This window comes from Nyctibius grandis, chromosome 4, assembly GCF_013368605.1.
Source record: "Nyctibius grandis isolate bNycGra1 chromosome 4, bNycGra1.pri, whole genome shotgun sequence".
NCBI classification, from domain to species: domain Eukaryota; kingdom Metazoa; phylum Chordata; class Aves; order Nyctibiiformes; family Nyctibiidae; genus Nyctibius; species Nyctibius grandis.
In genome coordinates, this window is record NC_090661.1 from 101,767,821 (window position 1) to 101,783,065 (window position 15,245).

Below are 15,245 nucleotides of genomic sequence, written 5' to 3' on the forward strand. Positions count from 1 at the left end.
TGTGGTGGAGGTAGAGGTGTTGTCTGTATGTTCGTGGGAGGAAAGGAGAAAGCGTGGCTGCACCAGATGATGTGGGAACACCCAGCCCAGCTCTTGGCATTAGTACCTCGCAGGTTTGGTTCTTCAAGAGTTCTTGTGTTATGGCTTCCCTTTCGTTAAACAAACACAGTATCCACTTTTATCCACTTGTAAAACACTATGAGAGCAAAGATTAAAAAAACACCAAACCAAACCAAACAAAAAAAGAAGACTCCGTGGAGAGACCCTGGGAACAAGTGACACACTGGGGTTCTGCTCTGGCTCCCTTAAACACACATTTGATCTCAGAACAATCACTGAAATTCTGTGCCTAAAAATTTGCCTTATGTAAAGGAGCAAAGGCAATAGGATGTTGACCCCCAACCACTGAACCTTATAGCTTCACTAGATAAAACGGGTTACTGACAGTCTCTTGTTTCAAAGGATCAGTCCAAGAATTAAGATAGACTAAGGAATGTGTGGTGGAGATGTATTAAAAATTCTTATGATGTATACGTATAAATGTGTCACTGCCACCTAACTTAAGGGATCTAGTTCAGCTAAAATGAACTTGCATTCTTCTAGGACAAACTGTCCTCCACTTCATCTAAAGCTCCACCATTAAATTCAAAGGCAGGAAGCCTGCTCTTTAAGGATATTCATCTATTTATTCTTAAATAACTGTAGAAATCTCTTTTCTGTATGAATAGCAGCAGACTACAGAATATTTGTAAACACATGCAAGCAATGCAATACACAATTTTGCTCTATGCTTTCTAGAAGTGCCATCCTCTCAGGTGGAATTATCAGGATTAATTTAAGGACCATTAAAGGACAAAGCCCTTCTTAAAAATGGAACCAGACCAATTTATCTCTTGCTTGCCAAGAAATGCATTTAGGAAAAATCAGCTACTTTGCATTTAGAACATGAGATAATTTAGTAATGTCAACATCCAGCAGAATGGACTGAAGTGCTAAAGTGACTGCTGCCACGGTGTAATTAAGACTCGAGTCTTGAAGGTTATAAAGCCGATATACCTGTATTCCACTGGGGTCGACTCCACTACATTGTCTAATTATTTTTTAAGAACAATGGCAAACCATGTCAGACATCTTGCTGCTGATTTAATAACATTAAGTTTCTAGGAGACAACCGCTATCTTTCAGGTAAATCTGAAAGAGCAAACAGGGCATTTAAAGAAAGGAAAGAAAAAATGCAGCTATTTACCTTTCCTCACACAAATACCTCAAAGCACATAATACAATCTACAAAACGTCAAAGAATCAATTTGAAGAAGTTTAAATCTGTGTACATCCACACAGGAAGACATCATGAAAACTTCATGGCTCTTTACTAAATTTACCAGTTTTTTTGAATTATTTTGAAGGTTTTTTGTTTACTTGAACTTATTATTCATCATTCAAATTCTTTGGGGAAGTTTTTTCCCATCGCTGTAATAATATATATTAGCTCTTCTGTTTCCACTAAATCTTTTCTAATACAGGTTGATCAGAATCAAGGAAAGCAATTCAAGTAATGCTGTGCACAGAATCGATATAAGACATTATAATAGCTCAGTTCTACTTTTATGCATTTCTGAAAACAGCCTTATATTTAACTATTGAAAGCTATATCTGAAAGATTATCCATTAATCTTCTTACAGGGACTTCTGGATCTTTTTCCTGAGGGTTTGGAATGAATTTAGAAACTATCTGTTATATCCGTGTGGTTAGTTATAATGATGCTTTTAAATATGCTTTAATGCAACTTTAACACCTAATTTCATTTCTCTTGTGACATGCAGACACCAACGTGTATTGGTTCCCTCAAAGTTTCAGCAGCCTCTTCTAGTCTTGAGTAAGTAGCTAATTTGTTTCATCTGTAAATTTTAGCATCTTTTTGTTCACACTGTATCCTGAATGTTAAAGAGACTGAATGAGATGCAGTATGAATCCTTGGGATACAGCTCCGCTAATTTTTTTGTCACACTAGAAGCTGACTGTTGTTCTGATGTTTGGATTTTTTTTTTTTTTTTTTTCCAGATTAAAATGGAGCTGCAAAACTGGGAGAAAAATAAACCAAACTTATCTCTCTCCCTGACAATTTAGTTCTTCTACCAGCTTATCACAGACATCTGAAAGTCCAAGTTTATTACCTTAAGTAGTTAATCATAACAAAAAATTTCTACTGGACCAGAAATGCATGATTTTCAAAGCAGCTATATTTTTCCCAAATGTCTTACAGTGCAGTTATGATCAGATCTGATTGGAAACAGGAATTTTCCCCAAGTTCTTTAAATTTTTTAAAGACAGAAATATGAACTTTTCACCCAGAATCCAAACATTTACTTTTCAATGGAGAGGACCTTGATGGTGCTATTGGGAAGGCTGGCAAGAGTTTAAATCTTCCAATGGAAAACGAACGGCTTCTGCACAGATACAGACATGATTTTCTCAAAAAAGAAAAGGGAGAAATTCTTCATTAACAGAAAATTTTACATCGCTTGAAATGATATCCCTATACCAAACAGAGGGGTATTTAATCACTTGGGTGTTTACTTAAAGGTACACAGAATTTTTACTGAACGTCCACAACACGGCACTGTACCCAGCAGGTAGGGGAGACTGCATAGTTTATTTAACAGTGCAAACATTTAAAAGTTGAAGTCCCTGCAGTTTAGCTTATCTGTTGGTTTTCCATTTTTTGGTTTATTCCAGCTCTGTCATTTTTTGACACATCAATATCCAGCACTGCCTTTGTCCCTAACTCCCTGCCACTCTTGCTTTTGGTATATTTGAAATAATTTCTTGTTTATCTTCCTATCTTCAGTTATTTGCTCTTCAATTTCCTTCTTAGTCTTGCTTGACTTTTTCCTGTAATAGTTTGTTCTTTCTCTTGGATCCATTTGGGCAGGATTGCCATTTTCTCTGTGTGGCTTGAGTAACCTCTTAAACTTTACCAGTAGAGGAAAAATCTGCTATTCTGATTGAGCAATTAGGATTCTTTAGGCATGTTAATGAAAGGACACTGACAAGTGGCTGAGCTATACATAATCATGCCCTTTTAGAAAGTGTCACCAGAAAACCAGTAAAATAAATTTACTAATACTAGGTCTTTTAAACCCCATCAGAGAGCAAAGTCTATGAGATAGCCTGAACATCTCATCAGGTCGTCCAGGTTCTTTTCTGGTTTCTTCACCACGAGCTTCTCATTGCCATATGTGAACTTTCCAGATGAGATTCACTCATCTGATTATTTCCCTGGAGGATGGGAAGAGCACAGCCCTAATTAGCAATCTACTTTGATAGGAAATAAATATTAATTGCCTTTTTTTAATCTGAAGGTGTGTACAACCCTTGCCTTGTACTATTAACAAGAACCACATTCCTTTCACTTTTTTTTTTTTAAATCTGAAATGTGTCTTTTTCTTTTACTGTTACATGGGCCATAAACTTGTCCAGGCAACATCTCATAGTGAAAGGTTTGTATGGTGCTACTATTGAGCAAGCACTGGGTTTTTTAGTTCCTTTCAAGGCAGTTTCAATGTGGTTGTGCAATACAATGTCCCAAACTATACAACTGGGCATTATATTGTATTTTTATGTCTTCCTTAACCATTATGTTTGCTCTGTTTCCATTAGAGAGAGACTCATCTAGCAATGACAAATGCTCTGGTGAGAAACAGATGCAAAGCTAGGAAGTGTTCAGACTCGACGCATCACTCAACCTACTATCCTGATCAGCAATTCAGCTCCAAAAATTCATCCACATTTCGTGATCTACTGTCAGCACACGGTACGCAGTTTATTTGCCTGGTGAATGCAGTTCAAGGCGGGGCTGAGGGGGGGGGAAGCACCTAATCAATGTCCCAATCCAAAGTATCAAGTGCATGAACAAATCTCCGTAAGAAGAGACATGAAAACTATGACAGATGTCAGATATGTCACTTAAAGGGTGACTCAAAAATGCTCAGACACTGTGGTAATGAGGAGGATATAAAATTCACCAATAAAGAGAAGAATCAAATTGTATCCTCTGTCTTCTACAATTAATATTTTAAACTAACACTCTGTGGTGAGTATCACTTACTATTAAAAAGGAAAAGAAACCTAGCATCCTGCTAACAGATTAAGCTTTTCTTTCTTCTTCTTTCTGGTTTAAATCAACCATAACATGGAGTGATATTTATCCTATATTTTTCAATTTTCCGATTTGTAGAAAAATCTGTAGAATTCTATTTCTAAAATAGCAACCAAAAGCAAACACTCACTTGATTTCCTTAGAAGTAGTCCAATAAGAGTAGATATCAGATACATTATCTATTTTAAAATGCTAATTAAAATGGTTAAGAAATATGGACTTACCCCTGTAAAATACATATCTGGAATTAATCTAACAAGTGGCTGTCACTACTGCTCAACATTTAAGGGATAAGGTACCACTTATCAGAAAGTCAGAGATGGCTTTCTAAGAAAACAATTAGAAGATACCAGTGCAGAGGAATGATTAATACTAAGGGGAAAAGGGGGCATGGGACTCCTTGGCACGAGGAACTGGGGTGCAAGAAGAAAAACATTCTGCAGAGAGAAAATGAAAGTTCTCATTTCCAGTCCGGTGCTGTTCTTCCTCAAGCAGCCCTTTTTTTCTGTGCCAGGTTTTCCCTTTAAAAACAGTAAAGAAGTTTCCTTACACAACATCCACAGAAATCATCTTCCCGTAAGAAACTTCAGGAATACAATATTAGCTTTTCAACTTTTCCTCTTCAGTAAGAGAGTAATGGCAACCTGGCAGAAACAAGAGGCAGGCATGAAAGCCTAGGGAGGATTTTTTTCTTATTATCAACACCATCACATCTGCAATAATTCCAGGATTCAAGCCAAGATCTTTGACACAAGTATTTGTAATGTTGAGCTAAAATACCAAACCAAAATGTAGTCAAGCTCTGTTTGCCAAGTCAGAAATCCTCCTGCGGAGTTTCTAGATTTATCTGTCTTCAGAAGATGAAAGAAAAAAAGAAATCCAGAAGTTTTTTCTGAACTGATACAGCTTCAGGATTGAGTGTGATCTGTAGACAGAACATTTTGCAAGGCTTTTTATCCCTGACATGGCAGCCATTTCACTTGAATGTTCTATTTCTGTAGCCACAGGGGATTTTTAAGTTTGCTAAAACAACTGAATACATTCTTCAAAACAATACAGTGGGTCTTTCTTGTGAAAGAAAGCTAATCAAATACAGCATCCTGTGCTACTGATGTCAGCCAGCAAGCCACTCACGGCACTACTAGATGCTCTGCTTGTAGGCCAACAGATGTATTATGGACTGTTTTCTCCATCTGTTCTCCAAGCAAATGCCAAAATGGTCAAGGTATCAAAATATCCCACTGAAAACCAGATCAAAGAAGTGACCTGAGCTGCTGTGCCAGGGCTGGAGTCTTTGCCAAGACAAAATCTGTAGAAATAAAATACAACAACAAATCTAGAAAACATTTATAATTCAAAAGGAGAAATCCTGGATGGACTTTGAGGCTTCCAAGCAGAGTGCACAGCCCAAATGAATCAATGAAAGTTAAACAGTGAAAAGAACTGATCCTTTTGCAAGGCAAAGTTAAAAGCAGAAATTGTGTGCTTATCAGTGCTGATAAGTAAACTGGAGTTCTTAAAACACATCTTTCGACCTGGTGTTGGTCTATTGCAGAGGCACCCCATCGCCTCAGTGAAGAGAGAAGCTGAATACTGTATTGAAAACAGCATCAGACAACCACCTGTGACACAGTCCCCTCTACACGCCTGAACAGCCCCAAAAGCCCTATCCCAATATACCAAAAGGTGTGTTAAGGAAATACATAATGTGATCAGAGAGCACTGGTTATTTGTTTGAAAAGTACGTTAGCCTCCTGCATGGCTCCAGTCTCCTCTTTCTAACCTGACATTAAAGGTTTTCTCATTACAGAAAGAAAGAAGCAAGCTGGGAGGAGAGGTGCAAACAGGATGGGTAAATGAGGTGACTCAGACCTTGGGAGGTTGGAAGAAAAGGAGAGGGAGATTGATGTGGACATAGTGCAAGAAAGAAAGGAGACTGTTGGCAAAGAACACCCTTTGATGGAAGCAAAAATCTCTCCCCACAAAACCAAGCATGAGGTTTGGTTAAAATCTCTCTTGAGAGCAGCATAATTTCTTAGAGGCTGGAGGAAATGATACTTAAATATTTAAGAACAAATACCTGGAAAATGGAAGCCAGACAAGAATGATGAGATGGACACATACGTGGATGTGCATGTGTACCCTTGCTCTCTGTTTGCACTCATGTTGTAGAGGCTCCTTCTCAGCTTTGGGATGTGCTACCCTCTTCCCCTGGCCTGGAGAACACCACAGATCGAGCGGAGAGGGTACTGCTGATAGAGCACAGCTCAGCACTGAGTGCTCATGCTTCCATCTGATGTGTCACCTCTAACAAACTAGGAACTGAGCATGTCCTGGCTAAGTTTTGCCTTCCTGGGGAGCCCAGCCAGGCCAGCTGAAGCTTTCAGAACACGTCACATCTTCCTTTAAATCCAGGTGTCTAGGGCAGCTGCCTGCTAGAAATGTCCATGGCTGAGCCAGCCTTACTGACCATGATTTCACTGCCACAGAAAGAGGCACCTGAACAGGAGAGGTGGTAGCTACAAGAGGAGAGGAGGACCTTCCTTTTGGCAAAAGCAGACACCACCACATCATTCCCACTCCACTAAATATGGCAAGAACAGCAAATCCAAACTTGCAGGGCTGTCAGTCTCTCCCTCTTTCCTTCCTTTCACTCCTCTTACTGGAGCAGGAGGGGACAGTCTCTGGCACCTCATCAGAGGTAGCAAAATTCAATTTTACCAGTGCTGCTGAAAGACCTGCATGAGTTCTGGACTACTGTGCCAAGAAAAAACTTTAAACTGGTTGCGAAGTTTAAATGTTCCAGGCAAGCACTGAAGTTTTCAGGGACTTTTCTTCTATAGCGAGTCAGAAAATGCCTGTGGATTCAAAGCTTCCATTTAAATGTAAAGCATCGCATTTCCCTGACTGACCAGAATAGGCTATTATGATTTGTTTGTTAAAGCCTTGTGTTTTCCACCTATTGAGTGCATAAACAACAGTTTAACCTTTATCCCAAGGCATGTACACCCTTCTACTCCTAGAAAAATGAATTCATGTTTAGCAGTCAAATCAGTATCAACCTGACCTTTAAACACATCAGTGTTTCTTGGAAAAATATTATGGCTGAGATGCCTACTGTGGTAAACAATATTAGCTGCTCCAACCCATTGTTCAGCCATGCTGTGCAGAGCCTTATCAAAATAAGGGGGTGGAAGTCGGCAGGGACCACAGATCTTCTGACGAACTCCACAGGATATGAAGAACAATGTAAATGTAACAGTACTGGCAGATATATTTCTATATTACTGTTCCAGAGATAACAGCTAAGGTGAATCATTTCCCACCACCTACAGTACTGAATTATTTCAAATTCTGAAGGGACCATATTTATTTCATTGGTAGGTAGCAATTTACTTAGCTGAAGATCATTATATTTATGTGTCTGTGAAATCCTCACAATAATTATATATTTGAGCTGTCTCAGAAGTGCTATATATATTCTCATTAGTCATGTACTTCCAAGGATATTATCATTTTTTTTTCCTTCAACAACCTTTGCAATCTGAGAGCGAAGTACTGCACTGCATATGAACCTCGCTTCTTATAGTTTTCTTAAACTCCAGTTTAATCAAACAGCAGGGTGGCCCACATTCAAATGCAAATGCTAAGCGTGCGATGAAATATCTTCATTTCCTTAAATGACTGCACTGTAGAGCTTATTTAACACAGACCACACTGTGCAACAAAACAGAGGAGGACATGGGAAAAAAGTCCTCTGTTCAATATTACTTTTGCAGAACTTTTCCAAAAAAGGTCACGAAAATGGTTTAGAGCAGGGTAAGGAGATAAAGGCGAGGGGATGCCTTGGTGCCAATCCTATCTTTGCCAAGTAGTTAATTATACCTCTCCAGGGTGGAGAGAGGTCCATTTATTCTCTTCAAAGCACTTCGGAAGTCTCTTCAAAACACAAAATGGTGTACGAGTCTAAACATAAGTGGTAGTCCATGTAGCTAGAGATTAATAAAACCATTGAGCATCATTCCTTTCAGTCGCAGTACACATTGATGTTAAAACTCCCAGCCCTCAGACCTGGATGAGAAGATCATGCTTTCCTTTACCCCTCAGCTTGTTACCCTCTGCAATGTTCCTGCGATAATTTTTTTTATTCCCTCCTTTTTAAATGCAGCAACAAGAGGAGGTGCCAGGCTGACAGTTCTGGAGACTGAAGGTCCTTGCTTGTGCTTGATGTTAATACTCCACTCTTTTGCAGAAAGTTTGAGCCAAAGAAACCCAAGAGCTTTAAAAATATTAATGACTTGCATCAGTATTCTCATTCTGCCTAGTTTCTTATTTATATGAATACCTCCCACAAGCAATAAGGAAATGGCATGAGTTGTATTTCCCTCTACCATCCTTGCCAAAACCAGATAAGCTTCATATTTGTTTCTCCTGGTTTGGCTGATGGATTTTTTTTACCTTTTTGAAAATAACTGAGTACAAAAAGATGTCATGTAGAACTTGTGTGCAAGGTACACCAGGTCATAACAATTACTCATTAGCCTTAGACCTACCGAAATGACAAATTACAGTTAAAATAAACAACAAGCATACGCAGAAGACTCAACATCGTATCTTATGCATGCAATGTAGTGACAGTGGACAAAACAGACAAGCTTACAGTGGCTGTGTTATAGTCCAGCAGCAGTGTACTACAATTACCAAAATCAGGAAGGAAAGGTTAGAGGTTAAGTTCTACCTCAGACTGTATAAGCAAAGGTTGAAACAAAGATAAACAGTTCTCACTCCTCTTGCTGGCTCGGGAAATTGAGTAGCGAGGGAGATGCTGAGGACTATCTTGCCATGCTCTCCGGAGCGTTGCTAGTGGATACAGTTATCCTGGCAGAGCACACTGCTGCCAGAGACCACCACACTCTGAAACGCAGTGTGGTCAAGGCACAGAGAGGTAGGCAAACACGTACCAAGCACTATGCAGCAGCAGTAAAGCAAGTTAAGTGAAGAAGAACATCAAGAGATGTTCTGGCTTGAAACATAATTTCTTCTTGACCATCAACCCATCGCTGCAGTAACCTTTATTCTTCCCTTTGCCAAATACACTCCTCAGTGCAGACATTTGCCATGAAAATTAAAACTCTACCCTATTTTTAAAAGAAAAGTTTCAGATCAGATCACCGAAGAATCAATTAAAAAAGCGTAACTACAAAGTTTCCCGAAAACCATCCTTGCAGCAAACGAGTCAAGGATTAACTAACTTTGAGGAGCTCACTGCACCCCTCACCTTATATATCTATCTATACGTATGAATATATATATACACATGATCCTGTCGACTTCAGTGGGGCTGCTTCCATAAATAAGGGAGTGCAGCTACACATAGGATCTACCATTTCTCTTCAGGTGAGCACCTATTCCCACCAAAGGCAGAGGAGGTGTGTTTTTTTTTGTTTGTGGGGGTTTTTGGTTTTATTTTTTACACTCCATGGTTGTGAAAACAAGCGTTGAACACATGTAAATAAGCATGACTTGGCAAATAGACGTACCCATTGTGAAACCCATCCACAGCAAATTAATAAGCCTAAAAGACTCTCACAGTTTGAAACTGTGCTTCCTAATCTATGATCACTGCCACATTTATTTTATTATGATATAAAATAAACATCACACCTTTAAACTTTTCACGTTGCTAATAAATCAGCTCAGAGGGGATGGCTCTCATGAGAGGATCGTGCCTGTGGTTAGCAGAGTCCCACAGATACACAAGAGATGCAATTATGCTAGAATAGCCAATTCTACAGCTCTGACACGGCTTATTATTTGACTAGCAAACAAGGAACTTCTTCAACTTAATTGCAGCCTGGCTTTTCTATCACTGTTTTTTTTCATCCTTCTTTTCTTTTAACTTTGCCCTTCACAGAATTGTGTTTTATTTTAATCCTTTGGTTGTTGATGTGCCCGTTTCTTGGGCCTGTGTTTTGTACTTGCTACGGATATGCACAGCTTCAGAACAGGGTAAGCAGTAGTTCTGATAAGATCTACTCCATCATAGGTCACTTGTTAGAAATTTGTGCTTCAGATTAAAGGAATTTCCAGCATTGACTCGAGCCATGCACTGACAGGAGTTCTTAACTGCAGTGGTGCAACACCCCTGAAACCTATGAAATTATCGTCTCTTATTGAAATGTTTATTTTTGGATGCATCTTCAGACAGTAATGTTCCTTGTATCACAACGTACGTATGTTTGGTAAGGAATTTAGAACTACAGAGGGCAGCACTAAATATCAGTAAAGATTTGCATGATCTGCTAACGCGTGAGAAGAGCTGAGCTTCGACCAGCGTTAGAAGCAGAGCTCGTGTCCCCCGAACAGTGGAGACCCTTACTCCATGGAGCTGAGGGACTGATCACCATCTTGGCCACACGTCAAGGACCAAGCCTGTCCCAACTGAACATCATTTCTGTCCCCCTGTAATGTAACAGTTCGATTGCCCTACACATAACGAACAACTAATTTTCACTAATTAACAAACGGCCCTGGCACAGGGCCCCAGGACCTGTCTGCCTGTGCTCTGGTACCAGGAAAGTGCACAGCAGAGCAACTGCTTTTGCAGGATTGGGCCCTTAGAGGTCAAGTAATTACCAACCTCTCGGACGCATAAACTGCCTTTAAAGTCAACAAAGTAAACAAAAACTGTTCGGAGATTCATCCAACATTTATCTTTCAACTTGTTATCTTCAATACATGAACTCATTCTTATACTGTTTGCATTGCAATGCATAAAATATTAAAATTAAAAGGCTTGGGGACTTCTGAGGAGAAAAAAAAAAAGAGTAAAACTATTTTAGGTTCAGAAACATTTCATCAATACGTAGTGTATTTGCATACTGGAATCAGGGACTCCTGATTATGCATGTTTTCATTGATTTTGGCTTTGTTTTGATTAATGATAAAACTACGATATGTCTTGTGAGGTAGCAAGGCTTGAGGGAGCTTAACACAATACAATGCTTTGTATTTTAAGAAATCCCAGTTATGCAAATAAGAGGACATTCACATGCATTTTGCTCAACCATGGTTGTAACAAAGCTCTAAAAACATTCTCTTCTATACTCTGGATAATTTGGGGAGGCATGTTTAATACAAAAATGCTGCATAACAATTACTTTTTTCTTCATTATGAATGACTTCCATTATATCACCTTGGACAAAAGAACAAGCTTAAATTCCCACTGCGTCTAATTTATTATTACTGCTGAAGATATTGTTTTGTGTCAGAGTGTGTACGATATTTCTAGGAATGTATTGCAAAAATCCTGCGGGGGGGAGTTAAAGGGGAGTGGGGAGAAGCAGGGAAGAAATAAAAACATAGCTGGCTATAAAAGTTTTTGCATCTTTTACAAAGAGCAACGTTGGCATGTTAGCCTACAGTCATGCCACTCAGGAAGAAGGGAGAGAGGTTTTCATTATACACAGAAATGTTATTAGAGTGCAAAAAAAATGTCAAGACAGACTTCCTATGTGTAGCATACTAAGGACATCAACAGTTGTGACAGATTTTATTCATGTCTTAGATACCAGCATTTAAACCATACACTGGGCAGCAGGCTGAGATTATTCTGAATTTATCCAACAAGACACCTGCACATCAAGATAAATAAAATTATCACGTGGCCTGTGTTCTGACACATGAATTATCCTTACAGATCTCAGCAGGATCTTTGTCTGTGACAGCTGCCATATTGGCTTCTGGTATCTACTTTGGCAGTAAGACCAGAATCTAGATTAAATGTAAGAGCAACCAGAGAATAAGGGAGAGAATGGAGATGAGGAGGATCTTCCTCCCTAAGGTAGGAACAACCTGATAGTCCAAAGCTGTGTTGTAGAAGAAGGATATGGAACAAAAGTGTCCACTTCTGCAAGCAAGCGCTGACCCATCTGCTAACAGACCCTGTGACAACTCATCTTCTAGAGCACAGCAGGGTTTGCCTTCTGTGGGCTGTTGGGGCTGGGGACAACAGAATACCACTCTTCCCCATCATCCTCCCATGACCTAAGAATATTTGCTTTCACAGCAGTTTAGAGCTGCTTCATCCTGCAGAAAGCCTGGTTGAATCCCTTCTGCAGGCACCACTGTGTATTTGGAGAGAGACTCGGCCAGCCTCAGAGGGAAGTGGGGTCAGCTGAACAGCAAGAAAGGGTCAGGCTGCCACACAGTCATTCCTGCATCCGAAGGACTGGATTTGTCTTAGAAATTGTGCCTCTTAACGTCTTCACTGCTTAACAAGCCCTCTTCTACTTCAGGGACTTCGTTATATGAGATAGATGAAACGTTCACCTTACTCTTCTAGCTCAAGATGCTGGAAATTTTTCTCCTCTTTCAGAAGAAATAGTATTGCCCACTGAAAGCCTTCGTTCTGCAGTCATTATGGGAAAGCAGGACAGCCTCTGCTTAACAGCTCAGCAGGGACCTCCCTTTTGTGATACTTAGGGATTGGGAACAACAAAGCCAAACAGACCGATGGGGAGATCACAACTGTTTTCTGAGACAGCATTTCTGAATCTAACAGTCTGTGGCTGGGGACTTCAGCACAAGCTCAGTACGCAGGAACCCGTTGCTGAGGGGTCCCTCCCAATCACTCTGCAAGAAGGGATCATCTAAGCTGTGAAAGTCCACACACACTTCCCTTCCTCTAACAAAACAAGTTTCATTCATTTTTCCACTCACTTGAAAGGGCAAATATGGATTGAATGGAATTTCAAATTTCGGATTTCATAAGGAGCTATTTAACCCAGACACTAAAGCTCTTTTATATTTAAGCCTGAATTTAACTTGAAACATAAAGAAAACTGTAGCATAAATTAGCACATATTGAAAACTTGAAGCTAGAAAAATTAAAAGTTGAATTAAATCTAAGTAGCAAACTAAAGAACTAATTTTGTTAATTTGCTGGATATTGTCAGTGATTGATTAAATAAGTAACTGCAGTCATTATAGGCTCTCAAAGACAAAACAAAATAATTGTGGATTGAAAAATCTTTGAACTTTTTAAGCATCAAAAATGAACAACTGGGAAAAGATATTTAAATCCATAAAACCCACGAGACTTACGTATTTCCACTTGTGTCCAAATCAAGTTGTTGCATTTCTCTGACATGACTGAGAGCTCACTGATACCAGTACAAATCTGATAACTCAACTCACTACAGCAGATCTTACACTAATGTAACACATGTCAAAATAAAGCCATTCAACACATGTGCCCTCCTATGGTACCAAAGTGCATCGCATGTTACAAAATATTTTTATGATTAAATGTTAATTCTATTCCAAATGATAGTAAGCTTAATTTAGAATGAAAATTAACGCCACACATACACAGAAAAGCCTCACAGTAATATCTGAAAGTTGACAATGTAGAATTTCACACCAGTAACAAAAATAGGATTAGGCATTTTTGATGGAAAACATTCTGCTTCTGTATTAACAGTCTTCCCCCCTCACCAGTCCTGTTTTTTCCTTTTTTTTTTTTTTTTAAGTCTTGAAACCTAGTACTTAACCCCATCCATGAAATATTACACAATATGTTGATCATGCTGTTTTTTAATTTCAACTCAACTGAAGAAGCATTGTTAAGAAGAATCACTATATCCCAGGGGAATCAGGAAATTAAACTTTATTTATTGGGTTTTGACTTTCCCATAAGTAGATAGAGCCATATACCATCTGATTACCATCTGAGGGGAGGCACAGCTTGAAAAAGAGCACTGCCAATGTGCCACTGGGCCATTGATTAATTAAGCAATAAGACGAGAAGGTCTGTCGCTTAGGGTCATTAATGCATGCCTAAAATGCCATTTGAGGCATGAATGTCTGGTTAGTATCATAGAGCCTGATCCCACAAGAATTTACATCTGAGCACAGTACTTGATACTTGTGTTGGTCTGTTTGCATAGCGGGCACTGCCATTTGCAGGTATTAGAATATACTGGACAATCTAAACGTGATCTTTATTTTTGGGTGAGGGAGGGATGAGACAGGGAGAGATGATGTTCATTTTAAATTTAAAAAACACACTGCCATTTCAGAAGTGGCATGCTTCGAGTTACAAAATTGGTCTTTCATTCCATAGAGTGTTGAAAGGGATCATAAAAACATACACACAGCCATTAGTTTCTTAAAATAATACACTGGCAGGCAACTAGATCTCTAATGAAGCTCTAAATCCTCTATAGCAAATCTACGCACAGGGAAAGAAGTGCTGGTTACAGCAAAAGCCCAGGAGTCAGGACTCCTCCAGCTTACAGTCATGGCTTTGATGCTGACTGAGCAATCACCCTCAGTACAGCATGCCACAATTAAGTCATCTGCAAAATGAGGACTGCTGCTTAAACACTTCATGGGGTTGCTGTAAGGATTAATTGACTGCTATTAGGGTAGTGCTTTGTGATCATCATATCACTATTTCTAGACACCCCACAGCAAGGAAAAAAAAAAGAGGTGCTCCTAAGATTCTTCTGATTTTCGGAACTGGTTCAGGTAGTCTGGAGAAACGACCACTCTATACCCCTTCTGCCAGAGCTGCTACATTTTGTATGAAATAGTTAAACATTGGGCTTGAAAGAAAGCCCAGGGTTTTCTCTAGTTCAGTGGTCTGGGCACTCATCTGTGAGCAGGCAGACCTGAGTTCCAGTCCTTGCTTCAATTAATGTTTACTTCAAATTTAAAAGCCATACAAGGACTGTGACCCAGGCAACTCCCTCTCTCTGGTGGGTGTCCTAACCCCTGGGCTAGATCATTGTGCTCACTCATGTATACACGTGAACTTTCTCGTGCTGATTTAATGAACATCTAAATATTCCGTGCACATGAGATGATAGCTTCAGGAAGAGGAAAGTAAACAAAACTTGCACCACTGTGTAATAAGCCGTAACCCTCTCCCTGAAACAATGCAAAAACAGAGGAAAGAATAGAACCTATTTCAAATGGGTGTTGTAATAATTAAGCTTTTACACAGACATGAGAACAGCTGCTCTTCATGTACCCTCTGAAGAACTTGATGTGTTTGAGCATTCTCCCAATTTAAAGCA